Genomic DNA, 18,119 nt, shown 5'->3' on the forward strand with positions numbered 1-18,119 from the left:
TGGCTGCATCTCCTCCTTCAGGCTGCAACTTCAACGTGACCTCCCGAGAAGAGATCTTGCCGACCACCCTACCTAAAGTGGTCCCCCTTCCATTATTCTCTACCTCAGCTCCCATATCTTACATAGTGCTTTTCCCTGTTTTAATGATTTTATCTGTTTGTTTACTTGTCTTTTGTCTGCCCTTCTGGCCCCTCTTGCATCCCACAAAACTGAAAACCATAGACTATGTGTCTGTCTTGTTCAGTGTTGTGTCCCCAGAGCCTAGCATAGTCTCAGCCACATACCTTTTAACTTTTTCTTTTTCAGCTATAAAACTCTTTCCTCATGCTGAAATCCCATGCAGGAGTGTGGTATACTCATTCATTTATTCATTACACAGATATAATAGGGTGACTCTGGTTGAGTTGGCACTGAGGGGCCCCATATTGTGGCCCTTACACTGAGAACTGTTGTTCTCGTCAAACTGGATACCTCCCATGCTCCAGTTATCAGAGTGTCAGAATGTCCAAGGGCTTCCATTTCCTGGGGCCGTTAAATGCCAAAAGGAAAAAAAAAGGAATACCAACATAAGATTGGCAACATTTCATTTTGCTAAATAAGGATAGGAAAAAAATAAACAGCTACTCTATTAGTCAGATTGGGCTGCAGGAACAGCACCCCAAGTCTCAGAGCCACAGTTTACTGTTCACTCATACTACATGCCCAGTGAGGTTGGCAGGGTTGCGGTGGCTGGGGGAGCCAGGTTGACAGAGGCTGCATCTTGACATGTTTCTTTCCATAGTCTCTGAGGCAGGGAAGTGGAATTGTCTGACTCTCACAAATTCTGCCTGAAAGTGACACATTCTTTCTGCTTACATTTCATTGGTGAAAACAAGTCACTTGTCCAGACCTAACTGAAATGGGGACTGGGAAGATTAATTCTCCCCTGTGCCTGTGAGGTGAGAGTCAGAATAGTTATGACCAGCACCCGTGACTCCTCCAGCTACCGATGACTATGACAATCATTTTATAAAAAGAATGGCACTTTGGCACCCAAAACATAAGAAGGACATCATATCAGAATAAAAGCAAAACTTCAAGTTGAATAAATAAGCTTTATTCAAAACTTGCTCTTTGCCCTTATTTTTCTCACCTTTGCTGTTGGTGGAAGGAAAACAGTCACAGATCAGTGTGGTCTGCAGGCCAGTTCTGGTTAGCCAATGCCCTAATCCACTCGGTGGTCCCACCTCCTCACCTGCATATGGCTTCCTTTACCTGAAAGCTTGTCCTCTGCTTGGTCTCCCTGTATCCCAATTTCTCCATCTTTCAAGGACCAGCTGGAAGCCATCCCCAAGCAGGATGTGTTCCCTCCAGCATCACTGTGCCCTTGCCTCTTGGGGCTCTGAGACTTTTCTGTTTTTCTGTGCATCATGTTGAGGGGTTCAGACTACAGATGAACAGAGAAGCTACAGTCTGTTCCCATCCCTACTTGTTCATAGAAAAAGTGAAAACGATAAAGGCAAAGGTTCATCAATTAGAGTTCCTTATGTGGAAGGAGAGGAGATATTCAGAGGGAACAGATTGCCCAGGCACTATCTGAAAACCCTCAGAACTACAGTTTCCCCAGACAAATGTATCGACTGGGAAGCACAGATGACAGGAGACAGCAGAGTAAGCCTCAGGTACCTGGGCGCCTGTGTGCTTTGGACCACCTAGACTTCTTCTCAGGTGTTCCTGGGCTCTGATTTTCGAGGGGAGATTGGGAAAACTTTGTTTCTCCTTTCCTCGGCGCTTTTCTCCCTACACAAACTTTGGGCCATTTCTGTTTCCTTGTAGGGGATCCATTTGAACTTCAACAAGACAGAGGGAGGGAAGAGTACCTGTACATGTTTCTGACGTTACCATGGCTCTAAAAAAATGAACTTGGATCTACTTGGTCAAAGTAGAGCTGAGATTTGAATAAATCAATTATGCAAAGAGTTTTGTTAAACAGGCCCAGTTTGGCCAATGCACATTTACCAAAGCTTAAAATAATAATAATAATAGCCTAAGTTGTCCAGCACCCTATAATTAGTTTGAAAAGTGCTTTCATATGTACGTTCTCACTTGATCCTCATCGAGACTATGCAGGGGTGGATTATTATAAAGCTCAGCGAGGTTAGGTGGCTTATTCAAGGTCACACAGCTAATATATCACTTCAGGTGTTTTGGGTGGCAAATACTGGAAAACTGGCTTAAACAAGAAAAGGGATTTATTCTCTAATATGATCATAAGTCTAGGGTAAAGCAGGCTTCAAGTTTGGTTGTAACAGCAGCTCAAATATATCATTAAGGACCTGCACTCTCTCTACATCTCTGCTATACTTGGGTTGGCTTTGTCCTCAGGCTGGCAACAAGACAGCTGGTAACAAGACAGCCACAGGAGTACCAGACTTGTCATCCAGACATGATAGTAGCAGGAGAAGAGAGAGAACATAGCTTCTTCGGTCTTTCTGGATAGTTGGAAAACTTCATTAGGCGCAAGCTCCCTACTCCTGCCCCCAGTGATGCCTTCCATCTCACGAGTCATTTCTGAACCACTTATTTGGATGAGAAAAGTGGTTATGCTCAGACTACTTGGGCCTGGCCTGGGAACTGGAAGGGGTCAACTTCGTTGGAGGTATATAACTACACGGGTTGTGTCCACTTTAGCCTGTAAAAGACAGAATTAGCATTGAATTCTGTTTTTCCCACTATACCACAGATGTGACCCTGCTCCTGAGGGATTACCATATTATAAAATAACAGCAACACGATAGATATTTTTGCAGTAGTAGATTCTCTTAGTATTTTCAAAATAAGAATTGAAATACATTTTAAAAATATCGTTCCTATTCTTCCTCTACCTCTGCCCCAAGTCAGCATCTGAGCCCAGGGCTGGGGTACAGAGTGGTCCCAGTGGATTCCGGCCAGCATGGCATTGCTTGCCTATGACAAATGAACAGTTCAAGTTCCAGAGAAGATGCCTGAAACTTGGAGTTCAGAGGGAGGATGGCGGGTCCTGCCCCAGGCCCAGCCAGCACTGATGAGGACCAGGAGGGAGAAGCAGGGCCACATGGAAGAGTCTACCTCCAGCAGTCTTGAGGAAGTGGTGGAGGGCTTTCAGGAACATCTCCTAGATGCCTTGGTCCATCCCAACCTGCCATAATACCAAGGTTTCTCATGGTAGATATTTGTTGAACACCTACATTTTTTTGTGTGTGTGCTTTAGATACATTTTCTCGTTTGCTACCTACTATATCCCTGTGGGGTGGGAAATACCACTTCCATTCTACAGATGAGGAACCAAAATCTCAGAGAGATTAAGTTACTTTGGGGGGTGGGTGTCATAGTTAGTATGGTAGGCTGAATAATAATCCCTCAAATTATCCACATCCTAATCCCCAAAACCTGTGAATAAGTTACTTTACATGGCAAAAGGCACTTTGCAGATGGACCTTAAGATAAGGACCTTGAGATGGGGAAGTCATCCTGGATTATCTGGAAGGGCCCAATGTAATCACAAGAGTCCTTTAAGAGGGAGACAGAAGGGTCTGAGTCAGAGAAGGAGATGTGACCATGGAAGCAGATGTCAGAGTGATACCATTGCTGGAAGGAGGCCATGAGACAAGGAATGCAGGCAGCCTTGAGAAGCTGGCAAAGGTAAGGAACAGCTTCTCCCCTAGAGTCTCCAGAGGGACACAGTCCTGCTGATAGCTTGATTTTAGTCCCATAAGGCCCATCTTGGACTTCCGACCCCCAGAACTGTAAAATAATAAATCTGTGTTGTTTTAAGTCATTCAGTTGGTGGTAATTTGTTACAGCAGCAAGTGGAAAGTAATACCTGTTAGCAAGGAGAGAAGTGAGGCTTTGAGTGCAGGCCTCTCTGGCTTTGACGTCCATTATGCCTCCAGCCAGGAGGCCTGGGTGCTAGGCCTGTAACTCACTCTCTGCAGCCCAATTTCCTGCTCCGTAAAATGGCAGGATTGTGGGATTGGATTGTCCTGGTTGATTTCAGCTACAGGAGAACACAGTGGGAAGTTCCTGCCATGGCCCAGTGATAATGACCTGAACCATGAATAAGACAGCTGGGTGAGAATGTAGGAGCTGGTTATGAGAAAATAACAGAGATAGGACCTGGTGAGTAACTAGATGTGGCAGGTGTCTTGTGCAATGATGTGGGCTGGGAGGTATCATTCACCTAGATGGGACACACTGGAGGAGGACCCAGGTTTTGGGGAAGATGAGATCAGATTGGGGCCTGTTGAGTGTGATGTTTATGTGAAACTGACCCATGGGGGAGGGGAGGACCATCTGGATCTAGGGGTCAGGAGAGTGGCTTGGGGGACAGCTAGAGATGTGGGCATTGCAGGTGAGCAGGTGGTCGTTGAATCCGTGGATCTGGTGAGCTCAATGAAGGAGAGTGAGGACTGCGAGAAGAGAGGAGAGCCAGTGATGAACCTAAGGGGAACCAACACAAGAAGCAGCCAGAGGAAGAGGACTCAGAGAAGGAGACTGAGAAGCAGCCAGGCAGCGGGCAAACCAGTGAAGAGAGGGAGGGAGAGGAGGAGGGAGGAAGGGAGAGAGAAGACATGTGACAATATCAAAAGCTGACTTCAGCTTGGGTAAGTGAGATATGTCATTAATTTTGGAAATTCAGAATCCCTTGGTGACCTTTGGGAGCGTTGTTTCCATGGAGAGGTGGGTAAAAGCCAGATTGCACTGGGTTAAGGAAGGAAAGGGAGGAGAGGATACGCAGCTGGCAAGTTATAGGAGACTTGTTCCATCTTGCTGGGAGAAAGGGCCTAGATGCGATACAAAATACACCAAAGACAGCCAGGAAGCTTTCCAAGCAACAATTAGGAGGGGAAAGAATTCCTTAATAAAATAACAGCAGCTACTCAAAAGGCTGACAATAACCCCACATGGTAGTCGAAATAAGAGGTATATAAAAGCTTCCGAGGAAAGTGACAATATGAGGGGTGTTGGGGATCAGCTGTATGGCCACCATCCCCCCAAGGCTGCCCTGCACACAGCCTGTCTGTCCTAAGGGCCGAGAGCCCTGGCGAGTAACTTTCAGATCATGTCTTCCACCAGCCTCAGTTTCTAGCTGTCAGTGCCAGGCAGTCCTCTTACCTTCACTTTGGTCAGATGCTGGCTCCTTGATTTCCTAACCTTTCTGCATTATCTGGGTTTGGGGAGATTTCTCGACTGCAGCTACTCCAGCATCCACAGGAAGTAGACTGTGGGCTCAAGGTTGGGGAGCAGATACTGCTGACACCCTGGCTCAGCCCTTCACATCCACAGCCTAAGTTCTACTTGCCAGCACCTGCAGATCATTGCATGCGGGCTTTCTCAGGGCACTAGAGCCTGCCCCCTATGCATGTGTGAAGATGAATGAATTAATTCCACTGTCCCCCACTCCCCAGACTAACCCTCAGCGAAGACTGTAGGGAGCCGGTGTACCCGCACCCCAACTCTGTCACCTGTTGGGCAGGAGAACTGTGAGGCGAGGCTCTGCATTGTCACCCACAGTGCCAGCAAGACCGAGCTCCAGGTGTCCACAGTGGTAAGTAACTTGATAATACCCTTTATTGCTTTCCTTTCCTTGCCTGTCTTACTTTCCCTGTTTCTTGGGATTACCTCCCAAATAAATGCCTTGCACTGGAATCCTTTTCTCAGGGTCTGCTGCTGGGGCAACCTAAACGAAGTGAGAGCGATTGTCTGACCCAATGTATGTGAAGCTCCTTGCACGTCAGTAGAGACTGGTTCCTGACAGCTGTGACACTGGGCAGCCAGTCTTTGCCAGTTAATCACATGTTCAATATCACCAGCATCCAGACCTACTATGTCCCAGCTCTGGGCTAAGCACTTTACAAACATTTTCTTATTTGTTCAAGAGGCCCTGTGTGGTAGATGGGATAGTGGCCCCCCAAAGATGTCCATATCCTAATCCCTGTAACCTGTGAATATGTTACCTTATATGGAAAGAGAGACTTTGTAGATATGATTAAGGACCTTGAGGTGAGAAGATTATCCTGGACTATCATCTGGGTCCTTATAAGAGGAAGTCAGAGTAGAGAGAAGGAAATGTGACAATGGAAGCAGATGTTGGAGTGATATGAGGAAGGAACCATGAACCAAGGAATTGCAGGTGGCCTTTAGAAGCTGGAAAAGGCAAGGAAAAAGCTTTTCCCTTAAAGCCTCCAGAAGGAAAGCAGCCCTGTCAACAGGTTGAATCTAGAACTTCTGACCTCTAGAATTGTAATAAATCTGTATTGTTTTAAGCCACTAAGTTTGTGGTAATTTGTTACAGCAGCCATAGGAAACTAATACACTCGATGTAGAGGTTAAGTATAGAGATTCTGGAGCCAGAATGCCCAAATTCAAAGCCTCATTCTATCACTTAGTAGCTGTGTGACCTTGAGCAAGTTATCTAACCCCTCTTTGCCTGCATGTCCTCATCAGTAAAATGAGGATCGTAATAACACCTGACTCAGGGTTGTTGTGAGGCTTAAATGAGTTAATACAGGCTTATTTTACATGCTCAGAGAACTCACATGACTTGCCCAAGGCCACAGAGTTAGGAAGAGTCAGAGCCCTCAGTTCCATCTGCCCAGTTGCAGATGGAGTGCAACTGTGCCAACAAGAACTTGGTCTTCAGTCCCCTTACCCACCCCCCTTCTGACTTGCTCTGCTCAGCTACTCTCCTTTCTGTAGTTGATCACCAGCTCAGACTGAAGGTGGCTAGAAAATACTATAATTTGCATCAGATGCATACAGGGCCACCTCACATTACCCTTGCAACAACTCCAGTTGTGAGGAGCGGCAGTTGGGCTGGACAGGGAGTAGCATTCCCAATTTGGGGATGAAGAAACTGAGGTTGAGAGAGGTTAGAGGACTTGCCCAAGTCAATGGGCCCTTGAGAGGCAGAGCTGAGGGAGGAGGTGGATCTCCTGGCTCCTGATTCTGAGCCTTTCCTGCTGCCTGTCGAATCCTTCTAAAGGCTCCTGCTAATTTCCTGCTGTTCAAATCCCAGCCAGCAAGAACTGCCATTGATTTCATGCTCATTTAAGAGAATGTGATACAATTTGTGTGGAAACACAAAAGACCCTGAATGGCCAAAGCAATCTTGAGAAAGAAAAAACGGAGCTGGAGGAATCAGGCTCCCTGACTTCAAACTATACTACAAAGCTACAGTAATCAAGACAGTATGATACCGGCACAAAAACAGAAATATAGATCAATGAAACAGGATAGGAAGCCCAGAGATAAACCCATGCACATATGGTCACCTTACCTTTGATAAAGGAGGCAAGAATATACAATGGAGAAAAGACAGCCTCTTCAATAAGTGGTGCTGGGAAAACTGGACAGCTACATGGAAAAGAATGAAATTAGAACACTCCCTGACACCATACACAAAAATAAACTCAAAATGGATTAAAGACCTAAATGTAAGGCCAGACACTATAAAATTCTTAGAGGAAAACATAGGCAGAACACTCTATGACATACATCACAGCAAGATCCTTTTTGACCCACCACCTAGAGAAATGGAAATAAAAACAAAAATAAACAAATGGGACCTAATGAAACTTAAAAGCTTTTGCACAGCAAAGGAAACCATAAACAAGATGAAAAGACAACCCTCAGAATGGCAGAAAATATTTGCAAATGAAGCAACTGACAAAGGATTAACCTCCAAAATTTACAAGCAGCTCATGCAACTCAATATCAAAAGAACAAACAACCCAATCCAAAAATGGGCAGAAGACCTAAATAGACATTTCTCCAAAGAAGATATACAGATTGCCAACAAACACATGAAAGAATGCTCAGCATCACTAATCATTAGAGAAATGCAAATCAAAACTACAATGAGGTATCACCTCACATCGGTCAGAATGACCATCATCAAAAAATGATGGTCATTTATACAAACAATAAATGCTGGAGAGCGTGTGGAGAAAAGGGAACCCTCTTGCACTGTTGGTGGGAATGTAAACCGATATAGCCGCTATGGAGAACAGTATGGAGGTTCCTTAAAAAACTAAAAATAGAACTACCATACGACCCAGCAATCCCACTACTGGGCATATACCCTGAGAAAACCATAATTCAAAAAGAGTCATGTACCACAATGTTCATTGCAGTTCTATTTACAATAGCCAGGGCATAGAAGCAACCTAAGTGTCCATCAACAGATGAATGGATAAAGAAGATGTGGCACATATATACAATGGAATATTACTCAGCCATAAAAAGAAACAAAATTAAGTTATTTGTAGTGAGGTGGATGGACTTGGAGTCTGTCATACAGAGTGAACTAAGTCAGAAAGAGAAAAACAAATACTGTATGCTAACACATATATATGGAATCTAAAAAAAAAAAAAAGTGTTCTGAAGAACCTAGGGGCAGGACAGGAATAAAGATGCAGACGAAGAGAATGGACTTGAGGACACGGGGAGGGGGAAGGGAAGCTGGGACCAAGTGAAAGAGTGGCATGGACTTATAAATACTACCAAATGTAAAATAGATAGCTAGTGGGAAGCAGCCACATAGCACAGGGAGAGCATAGCACAGGGAGATCAGTTCGGTTCTTTGTGACCATCTAGAGGGGTGGGATAGGGAGGGTGGGAGGGAGACGCAAGAGGGAGGAGATGTGGGGATATACGTATATGTATAGCTGATTCACTTTGTTATAAAGCAGAAACTAACACACCATTGTAAAGCAATTATACTCCAATAAAGATGTTAAAAAAAAAAGAATGTGATATAAATCCTGCATAGGTAGTCAGTAGCATGTACACATTTTATTTCCCTTAATATTGCTTTGAGTATCACTTGGGTAAATAGTTTGATTAGCAAATGTTTATGCTTTGTGGATTTAACAAAGGTAGACTTTTCCAGTGGCTGGAAAATACTGAGTGATGTGATTATTCTGATTTTTCCGATGAACCCAATGGAAACCCAGGGTCGCTTGTCAGGGTTCAGTGTCCTACGCTGAACCCCGCACGGGGAGCCTGTGTCATTGACATTCCCAGTGACACTGAACAAATTCCTTCCCCTCTCTGGGCCCCAGCAACTCGATCTGGAAAATGAGGGGGTTGGACTAGATAATCCCTTAGGGTCTTCATGGCTGGAGGTTTTGACGACCGACCTCCCCCCCCTCCCACCAAGCCAAGGTTCCTAGGAACATAGAGATTCTCTCCCAGCCTACGTGCTAGGTCTCTGCCCTGAGTCCCAGTGCAGGAGGAGGGTCAGCCAGTGGCAGCGGGAGCTGAGCCCTGCGCCCCTTCAGCATCCTGGCTGCTTTTGTTTGCTCTCTGCCGTCATGGGGAGGTTGCCCTGGCCCAGCCTCAGCTCTTCCAGCCCCGAGGGGAGGTTGCCATGAGCGGCTGGACCTCTTCTTGGCAATGCAGAGACCAGATGGGAGCGCCTGTTTCCTGGGTCCCTGTTTCTGCCTGTTTGAGAGGTTTGACCGAGCTTTGACCGAGGGGGCACCGTGCATGGCTGAGGGCTAAACATGGCTCCATGATCAACTAACCTCATAATGAATCCATCCATTGACTTTTTTTTTTTTTTTTTTTACATTGTAAAGGTGACCTATTCCTTCCTTTTAAAATTGGACACTTTCAACTTATTTCATATTGTCAATGATCGCCCAAGGTGCAGCATTCTTTGAAGTGTGAGGGTTTTTTTCATGTTCCTGAGGGTGTCTTAGAGCTCAAATATTCGCAGGCCTCAGCAGCTTGGGGATATAAGTGAAGTTCTGGTGACATGAATGACCAAGTCTTGGTGGCCATTAGCCCTGACCTGGATCTGAAATCAGGGAGATCTGAGTTCAGATTCTGTCTCTGCTTGCTCTCCAGCTACTTGAATTTGAGCAAATTGTTAAGCTCTATGAGCACTACATGAAATACCAGAGTGACTTGCAAAAGCTGCTCAATAAATATTACTTTCCTTCCCTTGGCCACTATCTTGCTCAAGGCCCACAGGGGAACTGGATATCTTCCCAACTCTGAGACCCCAAAACTTTATAAAACCTTATAGAGCTAAAGGAGGTGTTATTTGAGTTTGATCTGGAAAAAATGCATAGAGTTTGGAAGTATGGAAATGGGGAAAGGATATTCTACAAAGAAAGAATATAGTGAACAAAGGCCTGGAAGCGATAATGTATACTGTGGTAGGGGAAAATGAATCAGTTACATTTGGGCCCTACTGGGTCAGGCAGTTTAGACAGAGCTTTGTTTTTCTTCTTTCTTTTCTTTTTCCTTTTTTCCTATGTTTGCTTCTTTACTTCTTAACTGTCTGCGAGAGGTTAAAGCAATCTGAATTAAGTTAGTTAAATTGACTTTTATTATTGAATTATAATCATTTGTGCAATTATGAAACCAGGTGTTCCTGATTGAGATCAATTATTCCTTCACCTGATCACTATAGAGCTAATAAGGACTTAGAATTGCTGTTCAAGTGTACTTCCAGCCGGGTTGAAGCCTTCTGGAAAGGCATTTATTAAGCCAAAGAGTGGTGGAAAAAAAATCCAGGGGAGAACAAGGACAGAGATAAAAATCCTTTAGGAAAAGGCCTAGAAAAGCTGATTTGATCATTAAGTAGCCTTGATGGGTGGCTGGCTGTTGACAAGGAATCTTTGAGGTGTTCCTACAGGAACTTTGATGGGCGGGGGACGGGTGGTGAGGCAGAGTGGGGGTGGGGTAGGCAGGGGGTGAGGCAGGAAATGGGGACACAGACACTGTGTAAACTGTAGGTTAGAGACCCATTTATGTTGTGTTCCTCTGCTGAGGTGGAGTTGCCCTCTGTCCCTCCTGAGGCTTCAGTCCTGACTCCAGTAAAGCTAAGAAGACGCCACAGCATCCCCTTCCACTGTGTGAGGAGTGTGTGGAGTGGACGTACAGTCTCCGCTCCAGGAGGTTTTGAATTCCAAGAGTTCTAGGTTCCTGCACATCTGGTCCCTATGAGACCTCTGTGAGGAGGTCAGAGCAGTAGCTATTAGTTCCATCTAACAAGTGGGGACCCTGAAGCTCGGTCAACAGATTTGCCTACACTCACAGAATTAGTGACTAAGATGGGGCTGGGACCAAGCCCTTCAGATGCCAAGACCACCGAATAAGGACCACAACCTTATTGCAACATGTCCCACTCCGTAGGCAAGTAGAGTGAATTGGTCATCTCTACAGTGGTTTGCAAGCCAAGATACATGTTAAAATCACCTGGGGAGATTAAAAACATACCTGTTGCTTGGGCCAGTTCTCTAGATTCAGTTAACAGTTTCTAGAGTTGGGCAGGGGTCCCATTGTGTTTTAAAAGCCCCTGAGGTAATTCTAATGTGAGCCTGGGCTGTGAACCACTGATCTAATGGGTGGCTAGTTAGCTAAGTGTAGCCTGGAAGGCCTTGGGGAATTGAGCAGTTGTATAAGGCCCTATGGGTTGCAAATGACAGACACCTAATTCAGCTAAATAGGTTTGGTTATTTGCAGGGGGATTTACTAGAAGGCTCATTTAATCAAGAGGCGCATAGGGAATAAAGTGGGATCTCAAAGACAAATGGTATGTGGGAGTAGAAGACTGCCTAATCTCACCTCACCCATCAGCACGCCCCCTTTCCCTCATGCCAAGTTCTGTGTTGCCACTTCATTCTCTCCCTTCTCAGGCTGTTTCTTCCCCAGTACAAGGGACCTGGTCACTGTAGACTCTAGACATCTCCAGTGTTGGAGAAGATCTGCGACTTCTTTCTCCCCCATCCTTGGGCAGGTGCCCACTCCAGGCCAATCGCTTTGGTCACATGGCTGTGTCACTAAGATGCTGGCAGTCCCCATTCAAACCACATGGCTAGGGTGGGGGAAGGGGTTATTTTCCAGAAGAAGGAGGGGGTACTGTTCTAGAAAGATCTACAAGAGAGTTTCCCTAGCCATCATCTGTGACCTTCATATAGGATTCCTACAGCTGGATTGCTCACTCGAAAGCAAATCCTTCAGTAGTTGACCTGAACGTCCTGCCCTGGTCTGGAACCTCGCACCACCAAGGAGCAAAAATCAACAGCTTTGAAAGCAGGACAACCCTGGACCCAATCATTTCATGAATGCTGAGCAGCAGGACCTGCAAGGCAGAGGAGCTAGATGCTGAGGCAGTGCGGACACCATTTCTGCCCCCCACCCCACGCCAAGTCTGCTAAAGACTCACAGCCTTGGATTTGGACAAGACTCTGTATTAGTCAAAGATCTTTGGGCTGCAACTGACAGAAGCCCAACTCAAACTGGTATACACACATAAGAAAAGGAATCGCTAGTCTCACATGACGGTAAAATTCAAGGTATTTGCTTTCAGGGGTGACTGGATTCAGAGCCCAGACACTGTCCTGAAGACTCAGTCTTACCCTCTCCCTCTCTCAGCTCTGTTCTCCTTTGTGGGCTCCCCTCAGGCAGGTTCTCCCCTCACAGAGGTAAGATGGTCATCAGCCTCTCAGCTACCCCTAAGGAAAGACCAGCATCTTTTCCTCCAATAGGATTATAACAAAAACTCCAGGGCTGAGTGTCACTGGAATAGTGTGGGTCCTGACCTGAACCTAGACCTGTGGTCAGAGGATAAAATTGCACGGACTAGAGTAGAAGAGGGGAAAGCTTTGCGGGGGTGTGGAATGGGTGCCAGGACAACAGATCTCCTTTAAAGACCCCGAAGCTCATATAGTCCAACATGCCACCACCCAACTGCCCAAACACAGTATTCTGTGAAGGCTTCCCTGACAAACAGCCTGACTGTGGTTAACACTCTCTCTTTGTCCATCTCTCATTTTGTACACAGGAAATACACAAAAATCACTCCTGGAGTGAAACTGCTGAGAGACTGGGTATGAATCTGTTATCTTGGTACCCTAGCACAGGGCTGCAACAGGGCTTATCAGAGTTCTGCTGAATCACAGGACTCCCAAGAGCCATCAAGCTGAGTAGGTGGAATTCTGAAGCTGGGCCCATATCCCTAGTGTGGAGTGCCAGATCTGCTCCAGATTCACTGTGTCCCTCAGAAAAATCCCTTCTCAAATTTGGGCTTTGTCCACCCAATCTTGCCCACCTATCTGTCAGGATTACTCTGAGGTGTGCCTTAAAACACGTGGGAGCAAGGTGTAATTGTCAACTAGTATCGTTATGTTACTTGCCCATAGAATAACCAAGGTCCACTTTCAGAAAGTATAGCATTATGAAAGCAGTTTAAAGGTGAAAAACTCATGCAATGATGGGACTGCCGTACAGCATTAAAAAACAGTCTAGAGAAAAATGACCTTATTATGAAACATGTGCTTTGAAGAAAACAATGCAGTGGGGGATGTGGGAGAGGAGAGCTAGAAGCCAGAAGTTCGTGGAACGAAACCAGAGAGCATGGCCGTGCTGGAGAGGAATCGTGAGCACAGGCGGCTGCTGAGGTATTAGCTGGAAAAACCTTTAGGTGTGGTCTTTCCAGGCCTGGCCACGAAGGGATGCTGCTTTGGAAGGCCTTTCTCAGGCCTTCTGCTCCATTTCCAGTCTTCAAGACGAGGGCCAAGGAGTCGGGTGAGCTTTGCAGGCAGATTACAACCAGACCCAGTTCTGTCTGTTGACACCATGGCTGCTCCCTTCCCCGACACCGAAGGCCGTCTGGCTTTCTTCACTCTGTCATCTTGGGCTGTAAGTAACCCACTTAAATCACCATTGGACAGGGAGAGGCTCACAGCCTGCTTTGCAGCTCTCCTTCCATCCAAGCCATTAGTATGTTTAATAGCTCTGGCCCCATGCTGATTTCTGACATGCAGTAATTAATTCCTTTCCACTCAGAGATATAGCCATTCACAGGTCTTGATTCAAAAATGTCTCTGCTCTGTTCCATTTGAAAAACACTTAAAATGTTGAGTAGGAAAACCGTTTGGCCTTTTGTGAAAAGCCACTGATCTCTATCCCATCCTTAAATGAAAATAAATTCCAGACGTGTTAATGATCTAAATGTAACATATGAAGCCATAAAAATACTCTAAGGTGAACATTTATATAATCTTAGAGTGGGAGAGTTCTTTCTAAGCAGGCAACCATAGGCAGAAACTATAAAGATGGAGGTTCATAAGTTTGTTCACATCAAAAATTTAAACCTGGGGGCTCCCCTGGTGGCGCAGTGGTTAAGAGTCCGCTTGCCAATGCAGGGGACACAGGTTCGAGCCCTGGTCCGGGAGGATCCCTCATGCCGCGGAGCAACTAAGCCTGTGCGCCACAACTACTGAGCCTGCGCTCCAGAGCCCGTGAACCACAACTCCTGAAGGCCGGCGCCTAGAGCCCATGCTCTGCAACAAGAGAAGCCACCGCAATGAGAAGCCGGCACACCGCAATTAAGAGTAGCCCCCGCTCTCCGCAGCTACAGAAAGCCCGCACGCAGCAGTGAAGACCCAACACAGCCAAAAATAAATAAGTAAAATAAATAATGATAAAAAAAATTAAAAAAAAAAACAAAAAAAAAACCCCAAAACAAAACAAACAAGGAATAAAAAAACAATCAAGTACAAATTAAAAAAAAAAATTTAAACCTCTGTATGGCCTAAATTATAAAATGAAATTGAATTAGAATAAAAGAAGATGACAAATTGGGGGAAACTATTTGCAATATACTGTGGCTGCTACCTATAATAATGATGATGCTAACATTCATTTCTACATGCCAGTGTGTTAATATATACACAATACTAACAACTAACAGTTTAATTCACAAAGGAAAAAAACTAAATGGTAAAGAAACATAAGGGAAAATACTGTACTATGCCATCTTATGTGAGGGACTTGAGTATCTGCAGATTTTGGTATCCTTGGGGGTCCTGGAACCAATCGCCCATGGATAGCAAGGGACGGCTGTATTCTATCTTATTTATAATCAAATTAAAACAGCAATAAAAGGCTGCTTGTGAAATTAATCAAGACAATAAAACAATAATACCTAAATGTTAGTTAGGGTGCAGGAAAATGCTCACCTTCACACATTGCTGTTGACAGTCTAAATTAGTATAAACTTTCTGCAGGGGAAATTTGTCAAAATCAGAAGCATGAATCCATTTCCACATCAAGGATTCTATCTTGGAGAAATAATTAAGGATACGTACAAAGATATAACTATAAGATGCTATTTTAATAGTGAAGATTGGAATTAATTCAAATGCCCAATGATTGAAGGTTTGCTAAGTAAGTTATCATACATCCATACTATGCAAACATTAAAAATTATGTTGTAGGTATGTATTTACAAATATGGAAAGAGGTTCACTATCTCTTGTTAGTAAATAAAAATAGGTTATAAAAACATATGCTCAGCATACAAAATCTCATTTTTTCCAAAAAAATTATGGAAAAAAAGTCTGGATAAAATATACCAAATATTAACAGTGGTAAAGTTATCTCTGGATAGTAAAATTAGAGGAGCTTTCAATTTGCTTTTTGTTTACAGATAATCTCTAATTTTTCTATAATGAATACATATTATTATAAAATAGGAATAACAAAAATGCGTATCTTATCTTGCATGATTAGTGTGGGGATTAAATGATGTAGAAAGTGGTTTAGGTGCCCCTCAAATGGTAACTGTGATTTCCAAAGAGAGAGCCCCAAGAAGGAGATGATCAGAGAAGTTGGGGAGGATGAACCAAAGGAAAAACAAACTTGAATAAGCTCATGGCATGCAGAAAAATTAGGGTGAAGGAGTCATAAAATGTGAGAGTGGACAGAAAATATGGCCACAGACCTACCTTTGAAGAGTTTGATAGAGTAGAACAAGGAGAGAGGATAAACAGAACCAAGAAGGGAAGAGGATCAAGAGAAGGACCCTAGTGTTTTCTCCTTTTTTGAAAATTTATTTATTTATTTATTTTTGGCTGCATTGGGTCTTCATTGCTGTGCATGGGCTTTCTTTAGTTGCAGCGAGCGGGGGCTACTCTACGTTGCGGTGCACGGGCTTCTCATTGCGGTGGCTTCTCTTGTTGTGAAGCATGGGCTCTAGGTGTGCGGGCTTCAGTAGTTGTGGCACGTGGGCTCAGTAGTTGTGGCTCGTGGGCTCAGTAGTTGTGGCTCATGGGCTCTAGAGCGCAGGCTCATTAGCTGTGGTACAAGGGCCTTGTTGCTCCGCGGCATGTGGTATCTTCCCGGACCAGGGATCGAACCCGTGTCCCTTGTATTGGCAGGCGGATTCTTAACCACTGCACCACCAGGGAAGTCCCTCCTTTTATTTTTGAAGATTATGAAGTTCTGAGAATGTTTGAAAGTGGGGAGGGCTTGTGAAGCTTCATGCAGAAATGTGCAAATAATCAGTCCGGATCACAGTCCATAAACTTCTCCTGGGTCCATGGCCCCTGATGTGTCCCCTAGATAGGCTCCCTCTGTTTCATCTGGAGTTTCTACTGATGATCCCTACCTCTCTACAAGTATCACACAGTTGTGGTGTTATTTACCCCAAGGCAGTGGGTGATCTAGCAACCTTGGGGAGGATTCTCAATCCCACACAAGGAAAAGTCAAGTTAGAAGGGATTCCAAGGGCCCTGGCCAATTGGAGGATGTCCCATCTTAGAAAAATATCTTATAGTATCTGCACCTGAAAGAGACTTGAGGATGACCTGGCTAATGCTTAGTCAATACTACTCTCCCCTTTTCAGTGGAGAGATAGCCAGTTGTCTAGCCTGTTCACACACTTCCAGTGACAGGTAGCTTACTGCCCCAAGCCAGTCCTCCACAAATGGATGAGCTCCAGAAATCATGATAAAAACTTATGTCTAGAATTTCTAAGGTCCTTTTTCAAATCTGTCATGAACTTTTTATAGTTCATATTTTCTATTCACTGCAGACACTTTCAAGCTTGTTTTTCAAATTTTTTATGATCCCTTTCACACATAGCTGTTATGAATATAAATTATTGTTTTATAGACTACATCTAATAATTCCACCATGTAAAGTCTCTGTAGTTCTGTTTCTATTGTCTGTTGTTTCTGCTGGTTCTCTCTTGTGGAGGTGAATTTCCTTTTGTGACTTCTTATCTTGGACTATTTACTGAAAATTGTATTAGAAAAGCTATTGTCAGGAATAGTTTGAGGCCTAGAATGAAAGTACATTTCTCCTGAGAGGATTCATGTTTGCTTCTAACAAGAGTCTTATTAAAGTATATATACTGAATAAACAGTCAGTCTGGGGTGAGACTCAGGAATCCATATTTTTAATAAGCTCCCTGGTGCCACTGATATCCTGGATCCATGGACCACACTTTGAGAAGCAAGGGACTGGAACAGGACCCAAAGGTTTAGAACCAGGGTGTAATTCTTGGAACTGTGTCCCTTCTGGTCCCAGCTTATTGTGGGAAGGGTCTCCTAGGAGATGCCTCACCGTGTGTGGTCTGTGCTTTGCTTTCTGTCCCTCTCACCTCTTGAGACTGCCAGAACAAAGCTTTAATTTTGAGGGAGTAGTGTGTTCAGATCAAAAGCAGTTACAGTGCTTGCTTATCTTACTAGGTTTTCATTTTCCGTTTATTTTTAATCCAGTAATTCTTTATTTTCTTGCCATCTCTTTGATGCTTTTAAGAAGTTTTCTTTAAAATGTACATTTTTAGTTGCTTTCAGTGGGAGGATTGGTCTAAATAACCTACTCTACTGTTCCTAGAAACAAGAAGGTCTATTACGCCAAGCACTTCACATCTTCACACTCATGAACTCAATTCTCTTGAAATAGTAATATCCAAAGAACCTCCTTGCATTATCTCCTTTGTCAACATAAGGCTTTGTAGGCATCTATGATTATCTGTTTAGAATAAATTTGTAAAGTTCTCCCCTGTCCCTCCCTTGTCCTCCTTTTAAGGCTCCATGCAGAGCTCCTTCCTTCAGCAGGCCTTTCCTTGCTGCTCTGGCTTGCCTGGCTACTCCTCTGTGGACAGTCTTCTTGCCAGCGTGTCCCAACACTTCAGAATGGGGCTGCTAAAAGGAAATATTAAGATCCACTTCTCATTCCCCAGACGAGGACATTGAAGCCCCAAGAAGGGAAACAACTTGCCCAGGATCTCACAAAGAATTATTGCTGCTCTTAAGACTAGAACCCATAATCCTCCTCAACCAGCCTGGCAG

At 44.4% G+C, this 18,119-nt stretch overlaps 1 long non-coding RNA gene across 2 annotated transcripts in view; it reads right to left on the bottom strand.

The window, feature by feature from the left end:
- Positions 1–18,119, bottom strand: part of LOC132367217 (uncharacterized) — a 567,682-nt gene that overhangs the window by 154,228 nt on the left and 395,335 nt on the right. The gene's annotated exons all lie outside the window — the stretch shown is intronic.

The sequence above is a fragment of the Balaenoptera ricei genome, chromosome 6 (genome assembly GCF_028023285.1).
Source record: "Balaenoptera ricei isolate mBalRic1 chromosome 6, mBalRic1.hap2, whole genome shotgun sequence".
NCBI lineage: Eukaryota > Metazoa > Chordata > Mammalia > Artiodactyla > Balaenopteridae > Balaenoptera > Balaenoptera ricei.